The sequence below is a fragment of the Macaca fascicularis genome, chromosome 3 (genome assembly GCF_037993035.2).
Source record: "Macaca fascicularis isolate 582-1 chromosome 3, T2T-MFA8v1.1".
Taxonomy (NCBI): Eukaryota; Metazoa; Chordata; class Mammalia; order Primates; family Cercopithecidae; genus Macaca; species Macaca fascicularis.
This window is the reverse complement of record NC_088377.1, coordinates 111516089-111540843: the sequence shown is the minus strand read 5'-3', so window position 1 is coordinate 111540843 and position 24755 is coordinate 111516089. Positions and strand designations below refer to the sequence as shown.

At 33.9% G+C, this 24755-nt stretch overlaps 1 protein-coding gene across 33 annotated transcripts in view; it reads left to right on the top strand.

Annotated features, from left to right (window-relative positions):
* The window catches only part of HDAC9 (histone deacetylase 9), a 921222-nt gene that overhangs the window by 586641 nt on the left and 309826 nt on the right, over window positions 1-24755 (top strand). The gene's annotated exons all lie outside the window — the stretch shown is intronic.

Genomic DNA, 24755 nt, shown 5'->3' with positions numbered 1-24755 from the left:
CAGCACATAAATTTAAAGAGAAAATAGTAATTAAATGATCTCCCCTTCTATGGTAACAATTATTATAATACCAGCGTGAGGAACAGGAGCCTGATTGAAGTAAAGGCAACTCTGCCATACTCTAAGTCACATCAGTATTGCATTAGAGTATCGAGAAATCTGGAGCTATAACTATTGACTGTTACAGATGGATTATCATTTTATAGTGCCATAAATTTGAGAATACAGTCAGAATTCTGGAAATACCATTATTGCTAATTATAATTTCCTGAAATTTGCCTTTGAACTATAAAATTACAGGACTAACTTGGTACCAGAGATCCTAAAATATGAGTTAGAGAAATCAATTAAAAATGGTTTTATAGTATATATCTGATTTCTGAAGTGTTATATAGGGTGACTGTTTTAATACAAAGCATCAATCTAGCATTAGAAACCTTTTCTTTAGAAAAAATAGTTATTGCCAAGTCTTGAAATAAATAACCATTAGATTTTTTTTCTTCTGGCAGTAAAGTTCACCTTCTCATTGCTGAAGGTGGTCGATGAAGTGTGGACTGCTACTTTTCATAGATCTGAGAAAGAGAGTCTTTTAGAAATTGCTATATATTGTTGTATGCTCCTTTTTTTCAAAGGATGTTGAAAAGGAATTCAGACACTAAACCTTTTGTTGAAACCTAGTACTTAATAGATATATTGTTTTTAATTTGGCATTTCTTCGTGTTTTTTTCAATAATTGAAGCGTACAATTTTGAATCGCTGTAATATGTATAAATTGTGGGTGTACGATTGAAGGTTTACAATGATAAATAATTTGAGGTCTCCAATTGTAACTGATTATATCAGGAACTTGGAGATACAAAAGAATGAGTTTCAGACTATTATTCCCTTTATTATTGATCACTCCTTCATCTCCATGTCAAGAGGAAAATATAGAAGGCAATCAAAGAATTTGGGCAAATACAAAGGATATTGGGAATGTGACTTTTCAGTCATGCCAACATGTCTATGTAGGCTTAAAAATGTTTATATTCTTGTTGTTACATGTCATTTTATAATAACATCTTTGAGGCTGTAAACTGTGTTTAGGCAATGCAACTTTTGGGGATCATTTTGATTGACAAAAAGATGTTTACTTTTATCTATTATACACACACAGTGTGCAAGCACTTCATATCTATTAGCTCATTTGGTCCTCATAATAACCTGATGAAGGAGGTATTATTATCATCCCACTGTAAGATGAGAGCACCACAACACAGATAAATTAAAGTCAAGGTCACTGATTTAGGAGGTCTAGCTTTAATTTGAACCCACGTACTTTGGCACCAGAGTCCCTGTTCTCAACCTTACCATTGTGCTGTGTTGGTGCAACGATTCTTTATATCTGCCCGATATGCTTACTTCTGTCCAATTTATTCAATTGTTTCTCTATCTCTCCTCATTAGCATTTACCAAACTGTCTTGAATCAATAATCTTTTTTTTTTTTAATTTTTTTAGTTTTTTTGAGATGGAGTCTTGCTCAGTCGCCCAGGCTGGAGTGCAGTGGCGCGATCGCAGCTCACTGCAAGCTCCGCCTCCCGGGTTAACGCCATTCTCCTGCCTCAGCCTCCCTAGTAGCTGGGACTACAGGCGCCCGCCACCGCGCCCAGCTAATTTTGTGTGTGCATTTTTAGTAGAGACGGGGTTTCACCCTGTTAGCCAGGATGGTCTGGATCTCCTGACCTCGTGATCCGCCCGCCTCAGCCTCCCAAAGTCCTGGGATTACAGGCTTGAGCCACCACACCCAACCGAATCAATAATGTTTTTTTAATAGCTTCTATATGAGCTTAGTGATTAGAGCTTTTTTTTTTTTTTTTTTTTTTTTTCTAATTCTAGTGAGGGTTAGGGTTAGATGAGGGTTCTAATCCTGCACACATTTTGTTCAACCATTTTTAATCGTGAAAATGTGTAGACTTCTTTTTTCTGACCATAGCCAGTCCTAGGAGGGAGTGAAACAGAGAGGCCACACTTGGTTAACTTTTAGGGGAAAGGAGAAAGGATTTCAGCAAATTCAGAGCTCTCCTTTACTTCTTACCTTCATTCCCCAGCCAGTGCAAAGAAAGTCCAATTTCTAAACCATCAGGACGCTGCCTTTTACAGACTTTTTAAACCTACCAAGGACGCACCTGATAATAATTTTGACTTCAGTAGTCTGTATAAAACGTTGTGGAAGGGAAAAATAGAGACAGTTGTCACGTTCTAGACCTCCTAAGTGGTATTCTAGTGGAAAGATGCATGACAATCCTCTTGAGGGAAACAGGTTCTGACCACACCCGTAGAGGTTCTGATTCTGTTGTTCTGACTAGGAGCCCAGTCATCTACCTTTTTCAAGCCCTTTGAAGAATCTGATTCAGAAATAACGTTTTAGAGATGGCCAGGTGCCCTAACCACCTTCTGAAATCTGGCCTGATTTTTAATAGCTTTTACCTAAGATCCTCGAGTTCTCTGATTCATAGTTTTCAAAATATCCTGTCTCCTATTTTTGTATATTGTTCTAGGCTTCTTCTGCATTTTAACTAAAGTATAGGCGATTCTCACTATATTTACTGGAATTACTTCAATAAGTTTTTGAATATTCATGGTGCTGTGCAGCCGTCACTAGTATCTAATTCCAAAACACTTCCATTAACCCCAACTCAAAAAAAAATCTTGTACCAACTAAGCAGTCGCTCCCACCCCACGCTCCTTCTTGCCCCTGACAACCACTAAGCTGCTTTATATCTCTGTGGATTTGCCTACTGTGGATATTTCATATAAATAAAATCATGCATTATGTGGCCTGTTGTGCCTGGCTTCTTTCCTTATGCAGAAGATTTTCAGGGTTCATCCATGGGATCAGTACTTCATTCCTTCTTATGGCTGAGTAATATTCCCTTGTATAGCTATACAACATTTTGCTTATTCATTCATCAGTTGAACACACAGTTTTCACTTTTTTTGTCTATTATGAGTAATGCTGCTGTCATCATTCATGTACAAGGCTTTTGTGAGAAGATGTATTTTCATTTCTTCTGGGTATATATCTAGGAGTGAAATTTCTGGGTCATATGGTAACTGTTTAACTTTTTGAGGAACTGTCAAACTGTTTTCCACATAGCTGAACTATTTTAATTTCCTGCTACAATGTATGAGGGTTCCAGTTCCTCCCGATCTTCTCCGTTTGTTATTTTCCCTGCTTTATTGATGGTAGCCATCCTAGTGGGTATGCAGTGCTATCATTGTTGCTTTGATTTCTGTTTCATTAATGACTAATGATGTTGAGCATCTTTTTATTTGCCTATTGGCCATTTCTATAACTTCTTAGGAGCAGCATCTATTCAAGTCCTTTGCCCATTTTCTAGTTGACTTGCTTGTCTTTTTGTTGTTGAGTTGTAAGTGCTTTTAGATATATTTTCGGTAGTAGACCTTTATCAGGTGTATAAGTTGCAAATATTTTCTCCTATTCTGTCAGTTTTCTTTTCATTTTTTTAAGTGTTCTTTTATGAACAAAAGTTTTGAATTTTGCTGAAGTCCAGTTTATCTATTTTTCCTTTTGCTACTTGTGCTCTTGGTATCATATTTTAAAAACTAACCTAATCCAAGGTTATAAAGATTTACACTTACGTTGCCTTCTTAGAGTTTCATTAATATAAATTTAGCCCTTAATATTAGGTCTTTGATCCATTTTGTATCATACACATTGTTTTTCAAATAATATTTTTCCATGCATTTAAGTTTTTTTAAAGAGATATGAATTTCATGATTATTGGACTTTATTTTCTCATACATTATCTTCATTTTCCTTATTTCTACTAGTTGATGCAAAAGTAATTGCAGTTTTTGCAATTAAGATCCTACCCTGGTCACTCACTTTTACTAATTATAGTTGGATTTTATGTTGAAGCCAGGTGTGGAAGCGTGTCTGTAGACCTAGATACCTGAGAGGTTAGGGCAGAAGGATTGTTGAGCCCAGGAGTTTGAGGCTGCACTGAGCTATGATCGTGCCACTGTGCTCTAGCCTGAGTGACAAAACAAGAGCATGTCTTTAAAAAAAATTATGTGGAACTAATGTTCATGTCTTCGCTTTGATCTTCATGCCTCTGTTGACAGAATTTCTGGAGAAAGAACCCTAGTTTTGCTCTGTCCAAACTAGTAGCCACATGTACCTATTGAACGTTTAAAATGCAGCTGGCAAGAATTGTGGTACAACCTATGTAGAAAATGCACACCAGATTTCAAAGATATAGTATAAAATGTGTACTACTATTTCATTAAGAATGATGTCTATTGATTACATATTGAAATAATATTTAAAATATATATTAAGTCATATAAAATCATTAAAATTAATCTTACTTGTTTTACTTTTTAAATGTGACTATTCAAAAAGAGTATATATGGCTTGCATTTGTGACTCACATATTTTTATTTGTATTTATGTTTCTGCTTTAGATCATCTTCACCTCATTTTGTATTTTGTTAATTGATAGATCTCATCACATCAATTTGAAAATCGATGGGCTCTAAAACTTGAACAAATGAATATTTACTCCTGCCAGTATCATTCTGTTGCTCTTAATTAATATAGAGGCATAAAATGTTAGTGTTAGCAGAGATCTGAGCCATCTTAATGGTTTAAGGTTTAAAGATCCTTCTCCTTTACCTTAAAGACAACTCAGAGTCTACCAAGTGTTTTATTACCAATATTAGTTGTAAGGAGAATTCATTTATTGCTCCATTCTCATCTCAAAGTTAGTAAATTCATCCATAATATGTGCTGGTTTTTCCTGCTTTTCTTTGTTGTTGTGGTTGTTGTTGTTGTTGATGATGATGATGAGACCACCATTTAGACAGTGGGATAGATGATCATGTAGTCATCTTTGATTATCTTCATTCCTTTATCTCCTATAGGCAGTTGGTCCTCCTGTTTCTGATTTCAGATCATCATATTTCTTCACTTCCCCTTTGGCTTTGCTTTCTCCAGCTACTAGTGAACAGTAAAACAAATCCATGCTTCTCTCCTTGCAATAACCTCCTTTTATATCAGTGTGATATTTTTACTAATTCAGTTAACTTACTGTAAAATACCAATACCATTTTCCCATTTTCTGTGGTACAACCTACAGTAATTTCTTTCTAATATTTCACTTACATGGTATCAGAGAGCTATAGTCCTCATAACTCAACCTTTATACTCTGACCAGGCACTCACTTCTCCCATATGCCATCTGTGATTTCTCCAGCCCTTCTGAACGCTCCAACTTGAAATCAGTTCCGTAGTTTCCCGTGTAATCCTTCTTTAATCATTATCTGTGTGGCATTATATCTTTTTGCTTTTTGAGGTCAGGGAAAATGTACTCTATTGTGTTCATCATTGTTCCTAGAGCCACTCAGGGAACCTATGAAATGCTCAGCTGAACTTTATTTTAATGGTTTTTGTTTTACATTGTTCTTATTCAGATGTAAATGGCTAAAGGCCATTTTATTCATACTGTGATTTTATTTTCACTTTTGTTTTCTATGAGAAATGTGGAGTCATTTTTTATTTGATGGACTATTTCTTGTCCTCAGTGTCCTCCTTAGTAATATATTTTTTAAACTGGCTTTAGTAAAAAAAGCTACCATGTTTTAATTTTCAGCTAATGGTAAATGATGGAAACTTTTTTCTTTATGAATTTATTATTTAACAGTACTCACACCTTATTAATTTTTATAATTTATATTTATATATGAATTGACTATGACTTCTAATATCTAGCATACACTTTTAGATAAAAATATAATATCTAGATTAATTTGAATGACCTCTTTATAGTATTAATTTTTCTATTTCCATGTATTCTATAGATAGTTTTTTAAAGTGAGGGCTTGGAAAGAAGACAAAATGATTCATATTAATCTTTCTTAGAGTCAATCAGCCTCCTCGTTATGCATATTTAAAGAAAACTTACTGAATGTGGAAATTGATGTGTTGTTTTGACTAGGTATGCATCAAACCCTATGTATGCATCAAAAACAGTGGCATTTTGCATTGTCTTTGAGATCTATGCATGGAACTGCCTCATAAGTATAACCACCTAGTGGTTGTACAGTAATATTGATTTCATAGTTAGGCTGCAGGAGTTGCAACTCCAACTTCCCCACCTACTAGCAACTCCATGTGAAGTAAATTACCGAATTCTGCCAAATCTCTGTTTACTTGTTTGTTAAATGTGGTCAGGAATTCTAAATTTTTCTGCTGAGGGGTTGTGAGCTTTAAATGTGTGAACATGTTTAAATAGTGTAATGAGTACGAGCATAATGGGTACACAGTAAAAATTAGCTATTGTTATGAATAGTAACATTAATATATCTTGGAAGTTTAGTAACTTTATTCTCCTTGGTAGGAGCCGACTTTACACTCAATTTCAGTCTTTAATAATGAATAATTTTCTCTTCTGTTAAAAAAAAAAAAAAAAAAACTCTAGAACAGCGCTTCCCACCTTTTTCATGTCCTACCACACATAAAAAATGGCAATATGTATACGGCCCAGGTCACTGCAGGAGGCTGCTCAGCCTCTCCTCCCTGCCCCAAGAGTTGAGAACCATCTAGGGTTGATTCAGCTGCAGCCCTTTCATGACTTACAGGAAGTCCTCAGTTTGAAATATTCTTTGGGAGACCCTGTGAGTACATTACTCCTCTTCTTCCACTCCACTGCCTTTTCGTCTGTCTCTTCTTACCTCCCATAAAAAGAATCCTGGATTTTTTTCACCAAATTTCAACTAATGATTCACCAATTTTAAAACAACTCTAGGTATGAATGATTAACATGATCATTGTTCCGAAGGATGTATTAAGAATATGTATTGATCACAGAGGATCTTTGGATAAGCTGTCTGTGCACAGGTCTCCTCTAACTTTAGTTCCCACCCTATTATCAGCACCAAAGCCATCAATCAGAAAGCAAAACTCAGAAAACTGGCATTGTCTAGTAGCCCATAGGGGGTTCTCTTGGCATATTTGCATTGGACTGTGCCTTTCTTTCTTTTTTATATTTTTATTTTTAAAGCCAGTCAAATTTAGCAGTGCGGGGTTGTATATGGACTCTGTCTTTCTTTGGAATCAGCATGAAATAAAGAATGCTAAGATTTTTCTGTCTCTGCTTTTTAACAAATGTTCTGGGAAACTTCCCCTCTCCCCCACCTACTATCTCTAGTTAGGTAAATGCTCAAAGAACTTAGAATGGGAAATCTTGCAATGATTTCTTGATCTTAAGTAATTCGACTGCATAATTTTGCATAGCAACTTGTCCTCTCTCTATTACCTTCATTTAATGTGGTGAAGAATAAGTCTACTTTACACTATATTTTTAGCATCTTAGATATATTTTGGTCATGAAGATGGTGCTATCAAATCCTTTTTTAAAAAAACTTATACTTTAGGAATTATAGCACATTTAATGTTTATTTTTCTACAGCAAATTATAAATTATTTGACTTTTGCTTAATTATTTGAATTATCTGACAAACTCATAAAAATATACAACTTGGTTCCTTTATATTTTCTTTATTGCATACAGATCTTAAAATCTATATATTTTGTGTCTTTATATGTTTACAGTGGTCAGTTGTATTTCATTATAACCTTTTTCTGGATATGGAAGCAGATAATATTTTTTTCCTTACAAAGGGGCTCTCTCAGGGATTAAAAAAAATTCTAATTTTTAATGTCCTGAGGTTTTTGGCATGCTGTTTAAATTAAAATTTTAAAATGTTATTTTTACTTTTGTTTATATACAACTTCCCAAATCTTAGTGATTTTTAATCTATTTTTTGAACTATAATATCCATATAAACTCCATTTGATATATATAGAGAGAGACAGAGAGTCTAATAAACTTTGAGAATTGTATGTGCCACTATCACTATCTAAATAGAGAATATTTATGTCATTCCAGAGAATTCCCTCCTGCCCTCTTCATACTCAGGCTCACATCCTCACTCTCCTCCCAGCCCCAGTCAACCAATGATCTGTTATTCCGACATTATACATTAGTTTTTATTTTTCTAGAAGTGCATTTAGGTGAATCATATAAAAAAGAGTCTGTGATATTTTCAGTCTGAATTTTTTTTCAATCAGAAAATGCTTCTGAGATCTATCCATGTATGTACCAGTGATATGGTCCTATTTATTGCTGAATAATTAGCCACTGTACAGATATGCCACAATTTGTTTATGTATTTGCCTATTGATGGAAATGTAGGTTATTTTCAGGTGTGAGTAATTATGAATGAAACTACCATGAATATCTTATATAAGTTTCTGTAGAAATTTATTTTATTTTGTTTGAGTAATTACTTAGAAGTGAAAATGAGTTGTGCATTAAGTATAGGTTTAACTTTATAGGAAGCTGCCAAATCATTTGTAATTAATTATTGTTTGACATTCTCATCAACAATGTATGAGTTTCTATTACTCTGTGTTCTTGTCTACACTTGATATTGTCGGGTTTTTCTAACTGTATGCAGCAAATGACTGCATTACGTTGCTCAGTTTTTAAATTGAGGCATGTCTTTTTATTGTGGGTTATCAAATTATATATTTTGGATACAATCTATTTCTACATATGTATGTTACAAATAATTTCACCTACTTTGTAGTTGGCCTTCCATTTTGAAGAGCAGAATATTTAAGCACTAACACTAACACTTGATGTGTCCCAGTCTATCAATTTGTTCTTCTGTGGTTAATGCTTTAGGGTCCTTTCAAGAACGATTTGTTTTCCTGCTTTCTTCTTCCAGTTTAAACATTTAAATGAAAGAGAAATTTGAATTAATTTGATATGATGTGAAGATAGGTTGAGGTTCATTATCTTACAGGATTATATTTTTCAGCACCTCTTTTTTTGAAAAGATTATTCTTACTCCTTTGAATTATTCTGGTCTATTTGTTAGAAATCAGTTGAACATATAAGTGTTAGTAGATTTCTGAACTCATTATTTTATTCCATTGATCTCTCTCTTTACACTAATACCACAGAATCTTGATTACTGTTGCTATTTAGTAACTCTTAACATTAGGTAGCTTATTTTTCTCTACTTGTTTATAAGATTTTTTGGTTCATACTAGTTTTTAGCAAATTGATTATGATGTCCCTTAATGTAGTTTTCTCTATGTATATCCTTGTTTGGTTCACTGGGCTTCTTATATCTGTGGGTTTGCACTTTTTAAAAGTTTAGAAAATGTCAAGTGTTATTTCATCTGATAGTTCTCCTGCTAATTATTTTCTCTCTCTTTCTTTTGGGACTCCAGTTATACATAGAGTAGACTGCTTAATACTGTCTCACAGATCTTTTCTTTTTTGTTTTTGTTTTGTTGTTGTTGTTGTTGTTGTTGTTGTTGTTTTTGAGATGGAGTCTCGCTCTGTCTCCCAGACTGGAATGCAGTGGCGCGATCTCGGCTCACTGCAAGCTCCGCCTCCCGGGGTCACGCCATTCTCCTGCCTCAGCCTCCCGAGTACCTGGGACTACAGGCACCTGCCATGTCTTACAGATCTTTAAGTTTCCGTATTTTTTTCTTCGTGTTTTCTTCGGTACATTTTCTATTGCTGTACACATCTTTTCTTCCTAGTAGATGAACTTCTGTTAATCACATCCAGTAAATTTTTAATTTAAGATCTTGAGGTTTTCACATCTAGAAATATAGATATATTTTCCATTTATCTCTGCAACATATTCACATTTTTCTTTAAATCCTTGAGTGTATTTATGTTTACTTTAAAGTCCTTTTCTGTTAATTCTGTTTCTGTCATTTTGGAGTCTGCTACTACTGCTTAATTTTTCTCTTGAATATGGTTCATATTTTCTTGTTCTGTTTAATGTCTAGTAAATTTCCATTCAATGTTAGACAATTTAAATTTGTTGTGTTTCTTTAAAGAATGTTCACTTGAAACATTCGAGGCTTATTTTAAAGTTCTGTTTGTGCAAGTCTATCATAACCTTTACATTCGGTTTCTCTCTTGCTCACTAATTTGTGAGTTCTCTGGAGCATTTAACAGGGGTGGATGACCCCAGGGATTAATCAGTCTTAGTCTAGGACCCTGGTTTAAAAATGAAGATGGAGAGAAAGGATTGGATTTAGTAAAGGTCTGGAAAGATAAATCCAGCTATTTTGGGAGGAATGAACTGCTTCAACTCATTCTTTGTCCTGTCTTCACTTTAGAAGCTAGTCACTTACTGGGTCCTACCAAGTCAGTTCTCCAGTGTGGCTTGGTCATTTTCAAGCAGGCTTTGAATTTCTTGGATTTTGGTACTCTTTACATTCAAATATTAACTTTAAAGGCAGATATGAGGGAACAACCATTAGCAATTGCTTATACATATACAAACATAGCTGAATGGACATTTTTACCCAAGTTTTTTGCTGGACTTATGCATCCTACAATTACATTGGTTAAACCATATGAAAACAAAGATACAATCTAGTTTAAATTTTTTTTCTAATTTCCGTTTAAAGAGTTAGACTTTCTCTTCCTTCCCTTCCTTCCCTTCCTTCCCTTCCTTCCCTTCCTTCCCTTCCCTTCCATTCCCTTCCCTTCCCATCTCCTTCCTTCCTTCCTTCCTCCTTTCTTTCTTTCTTCCTTTTTCTTTTCATCTTTCTTTCCCCCTTCCTCTTTCTTCTCTCTGTCTCTTTCTTTCTCTCTCTCTCTCTCTCTCCTTTTCTTCTTGGAGTAACATTGATCCCACTAAATTTATTAGATCATGTTCTGTTAATTCAGTAACTCTTAAATATAGTAAGAAATAATATATCTTATGAAAACTTTTAATTTCAATATGAAGCATAGAAAATGGACTATTTATAACCTGTGAATACTAGGTAATGTAAGTGTAATTTTTATTTTAAAAATTAAGTATTATTTACATTTTGTATATTATATTTTAATGCTTCTATTTAAAGAGATAAGCCATGGATGTTCTGCAATGATGCTACATTTTCTATGTCTCTAATTTAAAAGTGCCTTGCAGTCTTCTAATGTGGGATCCCTATTAAGCAGTTTTCTTGCGTTTACTTTTCCACCACAATGCTTAGTTCCTGGTTTCTTTATCCAGGAAGACAATTACTATTGCATAGTTCTTGCTCTTTGCATTAGAAATCAATGCCAATATAAACCATGACTGATAAAAATGAATGGGACCTACCAACCCAGGGGAACTTTTCTAGAAACATGAAAGTATAGATATGTTTAAAATGATGTTTTCTTGACCAAAAGCCTAGAACTGCAGTGGCAAACTTAGAGAAAATTGTGTCATTGACCTAAAAATTGTGGGGAGCCTACTAGGAGAGTTTTCTCAAAAGATTCCAAAGGCTTTTATGCCTTTTAAAACATTTATCTCTTCATCTTCAGTTGAGTAATGAGGAGGAAGAAATTAAAAGTGATGGAAAATGAGCAATAGATTTTATTTTAACTTTGATTCAAAACTATTCAGGTTTTAATTTTAGTTGGTATAGAAATGTGTTCTTAAAGCAATCAGAATATTAGCTGAAGTTAGTGTTAGTGAACCTTTATGGGCGGAGGTGTTTCTTTTTTATCCTCTTTAATTACCATGGACTTTTAGATGGCCCCTAAAGTGAATTTGGAAGTTTTCAACATTTGGCATTAAAGTTCAGGCCTAGGGAGGTTATGTGGATATGTAACTTCTGATTCTTGGATGGTGTGTTGATACTGTATATTTTTTAATGGTTACACTTTTCCTTGACTAGTATAAAAGATTTACTGTTACAGTTTGTGTGTGGCCAGGCAGTGGCATATGGAAAAGCTGTTTCCTGCTATTTAATTTAATTAGCCCAATCACGTGCCAGCCTTCGGGCATGTCACTCTGGACCTCTGAGGCTCTTTGTCTGTCAAGGAGATGAACAATATCTTGGCTTTGTTTGGTTGCTTGGGATGCTGAAGATAAAAACCACTGAAATTCTGACTGTTTGTTTAACCAAATCTTTGCATTTTTACCATTTGGCTTTGATTTTGTTTTACAAAAAATGATGACATTTGGCCTTGGGGAAGTGAAAAAGAAATATTGAGTACACGAAGAAGAGCTGTTGCTTTCTGTGGCTTAATGCAGGATTGAGATGATTATCGTTTTATAATCAGAAAGTTTTAGTTTGCTACTATTTTGTTAGTAAAAACTTAGGACAATTTCATTGCATCACGTTAGCCCTAAACTTAGCTGACAAACTGTCATTCTAATTCAAGCCTCCTTCTTTGGTTCATGTGTATTTTTGTGTGAATTCTTCATCTTGTCAAATCTCTACATCTTTTAGTGAATTCATCGTTGAAAAAGAAAATATTTTGTTTGGTTTTTGAATTAGAATATTCCAATTTTGTCTTGTTTTCATAAAAAAGATGGTGATTAATACATTTAGGCACCTACAGAATTGTTCTCAATATTTTAGCCTTTCTTTTAAGGTTATAGTACTTTTAAAACTTTTTTCTTTTATAGTCAATATCTTCAGTTTTTAAAAATTCTCTTTAACAATGTTTGTTATTATTATATTTCTAATAGTTTCAAAGCTTTAAAATTAATAAAGAACATTTGAAGAAAAAGATTTAAAAATATATGCTGCAGCATAGGAACTTGATTTGCAGTAAGAACTTCTGCCTAAATTTCCAGCAGAATTGACAGCAACTTCCATGAGTCAAAGTTACTTGTCCAAGGTGATCAATTTCTTTGAATATCCAGAATTTAAAGTTAGTTGTCCCAGATTTGAGGTTCTTAACCAATTATAGATACATGCACAGTTTAGAACTTCAAGAAGATGTGCCCGTGGACTTAATCCTGCACTAAGAGAGTTAGATTCAGTCACACAGAGCATCTTATTCCATATGAGCTACTATCCCAGGTGCCAAGATACAGCCCCTCCCTCTGACATCTCTTGGCCTTTGGAGTAACCCATAGGACCCATACTGAATAAATGACAATCTGTTCCAAAGGAAATATCCTTTCTCTAAAGCTAATAGAACCATTGCTTCTCAATAGATTGGGATTTTTTGAGCAAATTATTATCTATTGCATTTTGATAAACTTTACAAGAAAAGCCCTTACTTCTGATTGCATTTTTAAATTTAGAATAAAAGGTTAAATTATTAAGAAAAGGAAATGAAAACCTAAAAGTTTAAATTCTCTTTACCAACACAATTCTCAGAACATAATTTACCTTCACAATACAGAGATTTATAATGACCTTAGAATATAGTTGCCACATGCAAAGTATAAATCTTACTACAAATCTATGATCTGCATAGATTTTGCATTTTGTTTAAGGGCAAGTAAACAATCAGTGACAAAGAGAACATTGTGCTTTTTCTCTTCTAACACTTTCTATCATCATTTCTTCTGTGTAATTGTACTTAAAACTTCAATCATTGTATCCATTGTGGGATTCATTATTGTAATTTATAGTTCTTTGTGTATGGTTAATTTTTCATTTTTATTTTCCTTATATGTATAGAGTGATTTTTCTGAGGATACACACACAACTACACACATTCACACTCACTCTACGTATTGATTTTAGAATAAAGTTGTATCCATCCAAGAAAATTTGTTTTGTTGGTAACTTTTTAAGAATGAATATGTTTTTAATATCGGGAAACACCCATATTCTCTAAATAAAATATAGCCATGGCAGAAATGCAGTCCTTTTTTTATATAAAGGTCTTTTTTTCACTACTGATGTTTTGTTGAAAATGTTATAAAGTATAACCAGACTAAAGTTTGAAATCAAATTAATTATGAGGTGCCAGTTAATTCAGAAATAGAGATCTCCTTAAACATTTTTTGAGAGGTGGAGATGGGTGGATCATTTGAGGTTAGGAGTTTGAGACCAGCCTGGCCAGGGTGGTGAAACCCTGTCTCTAATAAAAATACAAAAACTAGCTGGGCGTGGTGGTGGGTCCCTGTGATCCCAGCTACCTGGGAGGCTGAGGCAGGAGAATCGCGTGAACCCAGGAGGTGGAGGCTTCAGTGAACCAACATTGCACCATTGCACTCCAGCCTGGGCAACAGAGGGAGACTCCATCTCAAAAAAAAAAAAAAAAAAAAAAAAAGAAAGAAAAGAAAATGTGTTTGTTAACCGAACATAAGGCCCTAGAATATAGGTATTAAAATGGTACAACCTTGTTTCTGCTAGAAAATGTAATCCTTGTGAAATTCTGACCTTTTCTTTTTTAAAAATAATAATAATAATAACAATAGTGAAAGTAATTGTGCCATTTCAAATAGAGATTTAGAAACAGCAAGCTGTATAGAAAAAGTCCTTATAATTAAACTTACAAATTAATTTGGCTTGTAGCAAACATTACTCCAAATTTTATTTGCACATTATCCTAAAATTCTAAATGAAAAATATAAAAAAATAAAGTGTCATTTGTGCCACTATGGTAAAAATATATATAAAGCACAAAACCTGTACCAGTCTTGATCAACATCTTCCAGCTCCTAAGTTGCGGAACTATGATCAAAACCTACATCCAGTTCCATGTTCTTTCCATTAAACTTTGGTACTTCCGAGCAGAACCCAGAGTTCAGCAAAAGGTTTGACATCTTGTCCCTGGTTCTCCTAAAGACTGAAAGTAAGAAGGATCTTTACTTCTCTATACTACAGTTTCATGACCTCTGTTATCCACTGGGTTACTTTGAGGAACAACTTCCACTGATAATTGTAATAGTTTATTTTTGTTTGTTTTATGATAATGGGAAAAATTTATCGAAGAGCTTGCTTACTTCTTACAGGTATATTGAGTGAGCTGTTGTATTTTTTCACTCAAAATGGAAAGATAGTGCTGGCAGAAACCAATCTTTACATTGTTTTATTTCAACTTTGCTTGTTAACAAGCTGGAGGCATCAAAGTTTGAGGTATTGAGAGTTGAGTTTTCTATGTGTAATTTCTGTGATATGCTTCCATTTTTCAAACTCTTTTAATTTTCAAGTTTTATTTACTCTAAAATAAAAGTAAGAATACTTCACGCATGAGGACCAGAAAACAATGTTTGATACATCTTACTGACAACAAAAACTTTTTTAAATCAAAACTATCACGTTAGGCCAGGCACGGTGGCTCACATCTGTAATCCCAGCACTTTGGGGGGACAAAGTGGGCTGATCGCTTGAGCCCAGGAGTTCAAGACCAACCTGAGGAGCAACAACTCACAAACAAACAAACAATAAAACTATACTGAAAGGGCTTTAATACACCAACTGATAACTTTTAAGTGGTTTAAAGGCATCTTCTGATGAACTGTGTCCTCATGAGTGTGATTGGATACCTTTGAGCAAGGTACCCAGATTTAAAATGGCATATCTCTTAATTTTAAATATAAGATCTAGGTCCTAAAATTTGATATAGACTGATGATTCTTCAACAGGTTGGGAACTTTATTTCCTACCCCAAGAGACAGTTGGTTTATGAAGTAACCCCCTATACACAATATATATACACATATATTTATATGTATATGTATATTTATGAGTGAACTTTTTTCTTTGCACACTTTTCCTAATGGTGTCATGGGAAACTCCCCTCCACCTAAGTTATGTTCTAAAGCCAATCTTCTAGTGTTTATCACATCATTTCTCTGGATTTTAAACATTTGAAATTTGAAGGAAAAATGGTTTCTTCTGTAACATGATCCTCTCTATTCAGTTTTATGTGGTTTTCTTTTCCTTGTTACTTTTTCTCCTCAAGGTCCTCCCACTTTTTTGTTGTTAAATAAAATACATCTGAATCTCTCTTTGAAGATAATTAATGGAGAGAAACTGTCCTCCACCCTCACTGTGGCTTACCACAACCTCTAGAAAGGTTAGTTGGAGTACACTAAAATAAAAAAAAAAAAAAGACTGTCAAACAACAATTCTCTAGCTATGGAATCTACTGGTGTTTTGCTGGAAAGCTCATAAAATGAAGCGTCATTATGCACTGTGCTATGCCATTCATTGTGTGTTCTAACTATATCACTCCCTTTTCCACTTACCCATGGGAAGCACTTACCCAACCAGTCTGGCCTATGTGATGGAGAAGCAAAGATCAGAAGAGCCAGTTTTTTCTTGTTCTTGGCCAGCTATGAGATTTCTAGGTGTTCTATGCCTCAGTTTCCTCATTTGTCAATTGAAAGTGTTAATCCTGATCTTCGTTGAAAGACTGTGTTTTGCTCACCCATGCTGACATGTAAAGATGACGTATAGCCACAGCTTTCTTGACAGTTATTAGGAAGACAGACCAATGTTGAATGACCGTCTTAGTTTTAAAAATTCTTTTTCTTTTATGTTCGTATAATTTCCTTCAAAATTCTAACTAGTGAAAAAAAAGATTTGTTGAGTGTTTAAGAAAATGTCAAGTGAATGCTGATTTACTATTTCTGAACTAGAATTGGCAAATAGATTTCCTCCTAAGGGGGGGTGGGGTGAGATGGGAGAAACATTCTATGCTGACAGAGTTTTTGATGTTCTTCAGGAATGAAAATAACCTAACTAAATTAGTCACAAAATATATGCAGAAATAGTCAGCGTGTGCCAGTATTTAAAGTTTAAGCACTATTAAAAATAGTATAGAATGGCAAAATTTTATTGTTGGTAAGAATGTTAGATAATGACAACAATAACAACAATGAAAGGTAGTAGGGATTGAAAGCTAATTAATTGCCAAACACCATACCCAGTAATTTACGTTTATCATTTAATCACTATCTCATATTTACCAAAGAAAAAATGAAGACTTCACAGTGGTAAAGCAGAAGTCATACATTTGAACTATGGTAGAGCTCATCCCCAATCCATATCCAGAAAGGTTGAGAGACTGGCTTGGAGTCTCAGTCAATTCATGGTGATACAGTAACAGACACTCAGGTCTGACTCATAAACTATTGAATATAACTTCAAAATACAGTACTTTCAACATCAAATCAGAAAAGCCATTTGCTACTATGCTAACTTTTCAACCAAGTCTTCTTTACTCCCTCCAATTATTTTGATGGTAATATTCCAGCACTTGTGGAAAGCAAAGGCAAAGGTGGGATGTGAAAAACTCCTATCAGTCAGGAAGTCACTGTATGAATGGCTTCACAGTTGCGGCCCTGCCTTTTTCCTTCATATTAAACACATTTCTTAGCATTTTTAATTCTTCTATTCATCTCTAGTTCATAAATCTTACATCTTGTGGTCGTGGCTTGGAAGACTGCAAATGTCATTTATGAAATCCCCAACTCTTCAATTCTTACATTACATAGTTCATGTGGAATTTACCTTATGTATTAATGTTTTAAATCTAAATATATATTCATTCCCTTCACCTCTTAGACCTGGCATAATTCTTCACAAATGGCTGAAGTCTCGCTGTCTATCAACAATTATACAAAAGTTTTTCCTCTTCTCTGTTCATAGTTATAGTAAAACACTATGTTTAAAAGAATGGTTGGAATCCTCTCGCCTTCATATGTAAAAATCCTTATAAAATAATTCTACTAAACTAATATAAACCTTCATTTTTTTAATTGCTTATCACACATCAGAAAGTGCCAGGCATTGTTTTAAATGTTGGACGTGGTCCTGCCTGGCTCCAGTAAGCTTATAACCCGATAAGAAGAGGGTAAATTATACATATATAAAATTATTAGATAAAAGATGTTAGGTACTACATGGTAGGCACAGATACAGTATGCTTTGAGAATTCATATTTTTATAATTGTTTAAACAAAGTCTGAATTTTCCAAGTACCCTGTGCTTTACATAAATATAAATAGTTAATAAACATTTATGCTTTCTAATCATATCAAAATTCTTAATGTAGCTTGTTAATGTTATTTCTGTATATATACATTTCCTAGGGCAACACTTTTTCCAGCATAGGCAATAAGCTGTTCAATATGTAACATAAGCTAGTAAATAGTAAAACTGATTTAAGTAGATACCATTTAAATAAATCTTCTACTCAATTCACTGGTCATGCCAGATCCCTTTATGTTATTTGCTTGCAAAACCACAGACTAGTTTACTATTCTTGAAATAACAGATATTCAAAGCTGTATGGCATAATTTATAACAACATTTTTATATTATAATTGATACTATCATAGAACCCTCATTGATGGGAAATAAATGTCTATATTGGGATAAATAACATCTATGCTATTCAAAAGTACTTCAGTAAATTTTGAATTCTTTCATTTTTCCCAACTCCAGGTATAGTAGTAGATGCAGGACAACATTATTTTGGCACTATTCAGGTATCTTTTATATTCACTGTGGAATAAATTATTTCAACATATCGAGAACAGATCCAAGGAGGTGATCTCAAAGACCTGAAGGTTAATTAATGGATTAGGATTTCCTGACTCAAAATGAATAGGAATTCAGAAAGGGAAGAAGAGAGAAAGCTGTGTATTTCTGCAGGGTTTCATTGACTGGTTAGATGGACATATTTTATTATGTTTTTTCACAAGAGAAACATTTTTCTTCATTGTATATTGAGGTGTGGCCTCTTGTAATAAAGATTGTTTTAGTCTTTACCCAATAAATTTTCCACATTATCTAGTATAAACTCTGGCTAGATAACTTTTTACTTTATAGAATTTTTCCCTAATGTAATGTGTGAAGGAGTGACGTAGCTATCAGATTTCCATTTATAAGCGAGTTGAAAACATGGAAACTCCACAAAAGCCCATATAACCTGAAAATTGAGCAAAATGACTATACACACACACACACACACACACACACACACACACACGAGCTATGTCTATATATGTGTGTATTATTTAGAATACTATTTTTCTATACATCAATTTGTTCTACTCCATTACTCTTTTAGTTTTCAACAAGTGAAATAAAAAAATAGGATTTCAAAAGCAATATCATAAAGAATAATATTCTCAGAGAGCAAGAAATGGTGGAGGAAAAGTGCTGTTGTATAAAGCTGAGTCTGTTTAGTCTAGTCTTAGTTTGACTACTGACACCGGGAATGCATTTTTAAACTTCTAAATAATGAAGGTTCCATTTCTAGTGTATTTATATACAAATTTTATGAATAATGTGCAAATGTACAAAAGATGATTTGCTTTACTCCAATTCCAGTGACATTTTCAAATCAATTGTTTTAGCAATATTTTTACATGTGCCCTCTGTATTGCTGATAAAAGCTGACGCCTGAAGATTTCATGTTTATTCTCTAATAATAGTTTTCATTTTCCAATTTTGATACTGACTTATGGGTTCACTTATAGTTGGCACATCCTTTTTTTCCTGTTTACTTCTTTGTAAACCTTCTTCCAATACACAGTTACCCACCCCACATGTCCCTTCAAATAGGAGATAATTGGTTAGACAAGTAGATTCTACTGTTTCCACCGAAAAACTAGAAGAAGCACACATTCAGGGGAAATGTCTTTTAGTTTATCTTTAAATTGGAGCAGGGCAGAGGTCACTAGCTGAAAGGAAGTCAAAATGACAAGGACTCTAATGGTTACAGAGAAAGGTTAAGACAAGTAAATATCTTTCCATGAGACACTTGAGCTGTTGTTAGCTACCTGGTAAAAACCATTTTCCATTGAAATAAATTAAAATATCACTAACTTAGAAAAAGTAAAGGAAAGACAGTTTAACATAATGGAAGTTTTAATTATAGTCTACTTTAAAAGTGATTTAGCTTTATTGCTTCTGAACCTGTATTCTGTCACATAAATTAAAACTACCAAGTGGGAGCAGCGAAATTAAAAATACAGTTTACAAAGACTTGCACTGAGAAATAACTTACAAACATACACACCATTAAAACATAAAAATGGGTTGCTAGAGACTGGCCTAACCTTGGAGAAGAAATCCTGAATTTGGATTTTGGTGAGCTTTCTTTTCTAAACATTATTGCAAGTTCCAAATGAATACATTATTTCCCTCCCACTGTAGGATAAATAATGAGTTTAAACTTAGACATGGGAGACAGAGAGAGATTTTAGGTACTACAGCCTTCCTTACAATTTTCAAAATTCAGTAACGCCCATTGGCTTTTCTAGGAGGATATGGCTAAGAAACAATGTCACAAGGGTCAATGGTAATTGCTGCAGAGGATCTAGTCTGAGAGGAATGATTTAAAGGCATAGAGGAAGAAAAATAATTATAACCAAAGAGTCCCTTTAGCAATGTTTTAGAAATATATTAAAAGTTCTCTTAATCAAGAAAGTTCTTTTAACCAGATAGTGCCTGATATTCTACTAAAGGTAAAGCTTCTGTTGGCTTATGGTTTTTCAGCAGTGTTGTTTCTAACTGGTTTTATGCAACCATGGTAACAAGAAGGCCTAGTACTTAGCATGATGGATTTATGGTCCATTTTGGGCTTACGGCCATTAGGATCACTAGCAGCCTAGTTTCTCTTTGATTTAAACAGGATATCATTGGTTTGGTTGGTAGCATATTTCTTCTGTGGCTACGGTTGGCTTAAAATAAGCATTTTTGGTGTACTTGTCAACTTATCTAGGGAGAGGGAGTAATCCAAATTGTCCAAATTTTGTTAAGAAAAGGAATCACATTCTTGCATATATCTATAAGGCAGGACACAAATTCCATCATGAAGTGTAGAATATATTCTTCCATGGGTAATTTTATGCCTTAAAACAAGATTTATTGACATCAAGGAGTGATGTTTCATCAAATGGCCTAAGCATCCTTGAGAAAGGAACAGAGGCAGTGACTGTAGAATGAGGCACAAAGTTTGTTGAGCAGTCCCACTGGTTCATTTCCAGATAGCATATTGCTGCTTGTCTCTCAACCCTTTTTGCAAGAGCCTCCTTATCTGATGGTAACTAAAGAGGTTTTTATCCACATTTTATATTCCTGAATGTTAGATGTGAACTTTGAGTAAATAAATTGAAGAGATATTACTGGTTATAATGTGCCAAGATGCAAACACTGCAATTTGCATTTATGAAACTAAAATATTTGTAAATTATATCCCTTAACTGTTCATAGGTTATATATGATAGGTGTATAAGGGTATTTTGGTTTTGTTTTGGCAGAAACTGGTATTTTTAAACTTTGACTCTCCTTTGCAGATTGATGCTGAAAAGGTGTCTGTGAGCATAACTTTTTTAGCCAATCCATCTTTTGTGGGACAACAGTCCCCTCCAGACATTTCTTTAATGTTTGGCACAATCTATGTCCATGTTTCTTTTCCAGAATTAGAGCTCTTTTTGTATTATTTCTGCTGTTCTGAAAATGAGAGGCAGCCCCCTTTCTATTTTCACCAGGGTCAAATTGCTAAAGTATCATTTTTTTAAATGTGTCTATAGTATATATTGTCCATGAATTTATTCCTAGAAAAGAGAAGGCTAATTATTTTGAGAGAAAATACTCTCTAAATTTGAATAAAGACAGGACAAAGTAACCAATTTTGCAAACAAGACATATGGCATGCAACTAGTATATTCTGGCATTATGCCTTTTTTCCGTACAATATTAAAAGATATATTAGATTTGATCATAGAGTTGCTTAATGTTCTTTATGGAATTTGCCTCTCCTCACTCAGAAACAAAAGCATATTTCTGTTTGATCATATACCTTGTGATTATAGTTTTCCACTAGGGAAAACAAAAAAAATACTAATATTATCAGATATTTGTTTAATGCATATTTATTTATAAATGACTCTTGTGGAATTCTTCTGTCTTGGAAAACTCTGAGCAAAATGCTAATTTTATTTGCTTTGCAGTATTTACACATGCTTAGAAGGTCTTTTCTTAACTGTGAATGAAACCCATCTAGTTAAAGATGAAGAAAAAGTATCTGAGATGGTGCATTCAGGAGATAGGAGACGTGGCAAACCATTGAGATCAATTTGTGCACTCAAGTTTATGTTCTGCATAAGAGGGTCACCTATTACTTCCTAACAAAAAAAAATTATTTGCAATTTACGTATTCAATATGTTCCCATTAATGCTAACAGATGATGATCCAGAAGTTTAAATATATGTTTTACCAAAATTTTTCTGAGGGGTTTGTGGGTCACTCTGTATTGCTCTTTCTGATCTTATATTCATTTAAGTACCAAAGAGTAGAGGGACTTTAGTAAGCAGTATAAAACTAAATTATATGTTGATTTTTCCATGGGCTATTAGTGTCTCGTTACTGTGAGATGGAAAGGGCTGCTTCGTGGCTTCTGGTTTGGTAATATTTGGCTTGTAGGTAAAGGGGAAGAAAACATAGACCACCTGTAACATGAATGTTGACCTCCAATTGCTCTTTAACCAAAATTCCTTTCAGTTATTTCCAAACTTATCTTTGATTAATTTTAACATTTATGCATTCGTTCTCCACCCTACTCTGTGTGTCATAAATGGCAGTCCTTTCGAATGGATAATGTTCTAAATGAAATTAACCAATGTGTAATTTTTTTCCACAATAGATAGAATTCAAATTAACATAGACTGCAGTGGTCAAAGAGGAAACCATCAAGATTGCCAGTGTGGGGTAGTCCATATTGATCCCAGTCGGGTCACATGACCTTGGCGTACCAGAGAAGCCCCTAAAGAGTGTCAACAAAAGAGAACAGTCTGTGTAACACAGCATAAAGAAAAGAGGGCAGACCCTGCAGTGAGCACATCTTGTGTTTGAGACTTGCCTTGGCCACTTACAAGTCCTCATCTATGAGATGGAGTTAGTAATACTTGTCTCCTGGGGTAAATGGTGAATGAGTCTCAGAAAAGACAGCATATTTCTGGCCTATTCACAGAGTTAAGTAAGACTCAAAGTGATAGCTACAGATTGGAAAGGAACGGACCATTACTTTTCTTAAGAATACTCAGAAGGAAAAAGCCTGGATGACTTAAGAGAAAACTTTCCAAATTGTGTTTTAAAACATCAGTCCAGAGAGATGTTCTCTTCTCTGATGAGTTTTGTAAGCTTCACATTCTATGTAAGCTCTGTGGAGACACCCAAAGTACTTTAGCAAATTAGTGGTTCTGAGAAGTCCCGCAGCACAGCAACTTATTTACATTATTTAACTCAACTTTAAAAAAATGACCATGACATTTTTAAAATGTTACTTTTCTACGGAACTAACTTTTTGAAGCACTGACCTAGGACATTGGTAATAAGCTTTTAACTCCTCACATCTCAGACTTTAGGTAACAAAACTGAAGTGAAGTGTAACTTAAACTATCTTTCGTTTTCTGTGCATTTGAGAAAAAGAAGATTTGGGTCTAAATCTATTTATCTCAGACTAAATTTGGCATTTCTTGTTAATTTCACTTTAAAGAGACTTTGTGAGCTACACAAACTAATGGAGATCTAGTTAGTATATAATACTTTCTCAGCATCATGTGGCTAAATTTAGTTGTTTGCTAGTCTTGTGTATAAAGAGGGCTCTGACAATCTAATGTCTTTCGCCAGCCATTTATAAAAGTGACTATGTGTATTTTATGGTAAAAAGCAAGTGCATTTTTTGGACACTGGTAAATAATGATTTGTTTTGTCCTGTTATTTTTTTGTGGAAAGAAAAATCTTACATTTCAGTCAGATGTTTGTAGTAAAAGAAAATTGTCATATTCAGTAGCTGATGATAAATACATTTTTTGTGTTGTTATGTATAGTATACTTGTTTTAAAGACCAAGCCATTTTCTGACTTTTTAATTTTTTATTGTGATAAATTTAAATAACATAAAAACTAATTGTGCCCCATAAATATGGAAAATTATTTTGTATTAATCAAAAATAAAATAAAACTTTAAAAAGAAAAAAATTAAATAGTAGCTGAGAATAAAAACTAGATCAACTTAGATACTATTAAAGTCCTAGGACTCACAGAAAACAATACACTGAGATAAGGTTATATCTGACACTTAATTGTTAAAAGGAGAGATAACCAAACCAAACAAAAATAGCATTATTTCTATTTAGTCTATTGCAATGTTTTTGTAATCGTTATTGAAATTCGGAGCTACATTTATAAAGCTAAAGGCATTCTTTAATTATTAGATACAGAAAATGTCCTTGAATGGGAGAATAGATTGAGAAAACATAGTACTCTTCCTATTTTAAGAAGGTCAAAACATTTGTATAGGATGTATTTGGTGTGTTTGTTTAACTAAATATTCAATATGAGAAAAGAAGTTACACAATTTACTTTTAACGAAAAAAATGTTCACAATAGGGAAGAGAGAGAAGAGGAGAGAACAGATGCTTCTGGTGGTGCAGCAGCACAAATTGAGCAATTGTCCAGTAGGGGTTGCTCATAGAGCAGGGAGGCTGATTGTTCCAGCTGCAAGTTTCACAACTTCAAGGAGACTGGGATTTCAAGGCCACTCAAGTGTCTTAGTCGAAATAACCTCTTTATGTACTCCGGAAGTGACCTAGCCTCTGATATCTATTAGGATAAAATAGTATGTGTGAAATTAAAGAATTGCTAAATAAATCATTTGGAGCTTGTCATCTGCCTTAAAATGACATTTTACAAACCACATTTAATATGTTGTTGTGCATTAGTGAGGGGAGCTCATAACTGCTTTTCCAAACAGAATCAAAGTGTAGTTAAATTGTTTTTAAACAGATTTAGAGAATGAAATTGAGGGTAGTAAACTAGTAGCCAACTAAAGCAAAACAGGCTGGAATGTTGGTAACCGATTGTACACACAGGATCCAAGCAAAACATCTTGAATTGCTAGTACTGTAATAAATTATAGTTTTCACATTTGTATTTTGCAAGTGAAAACAGCACTAA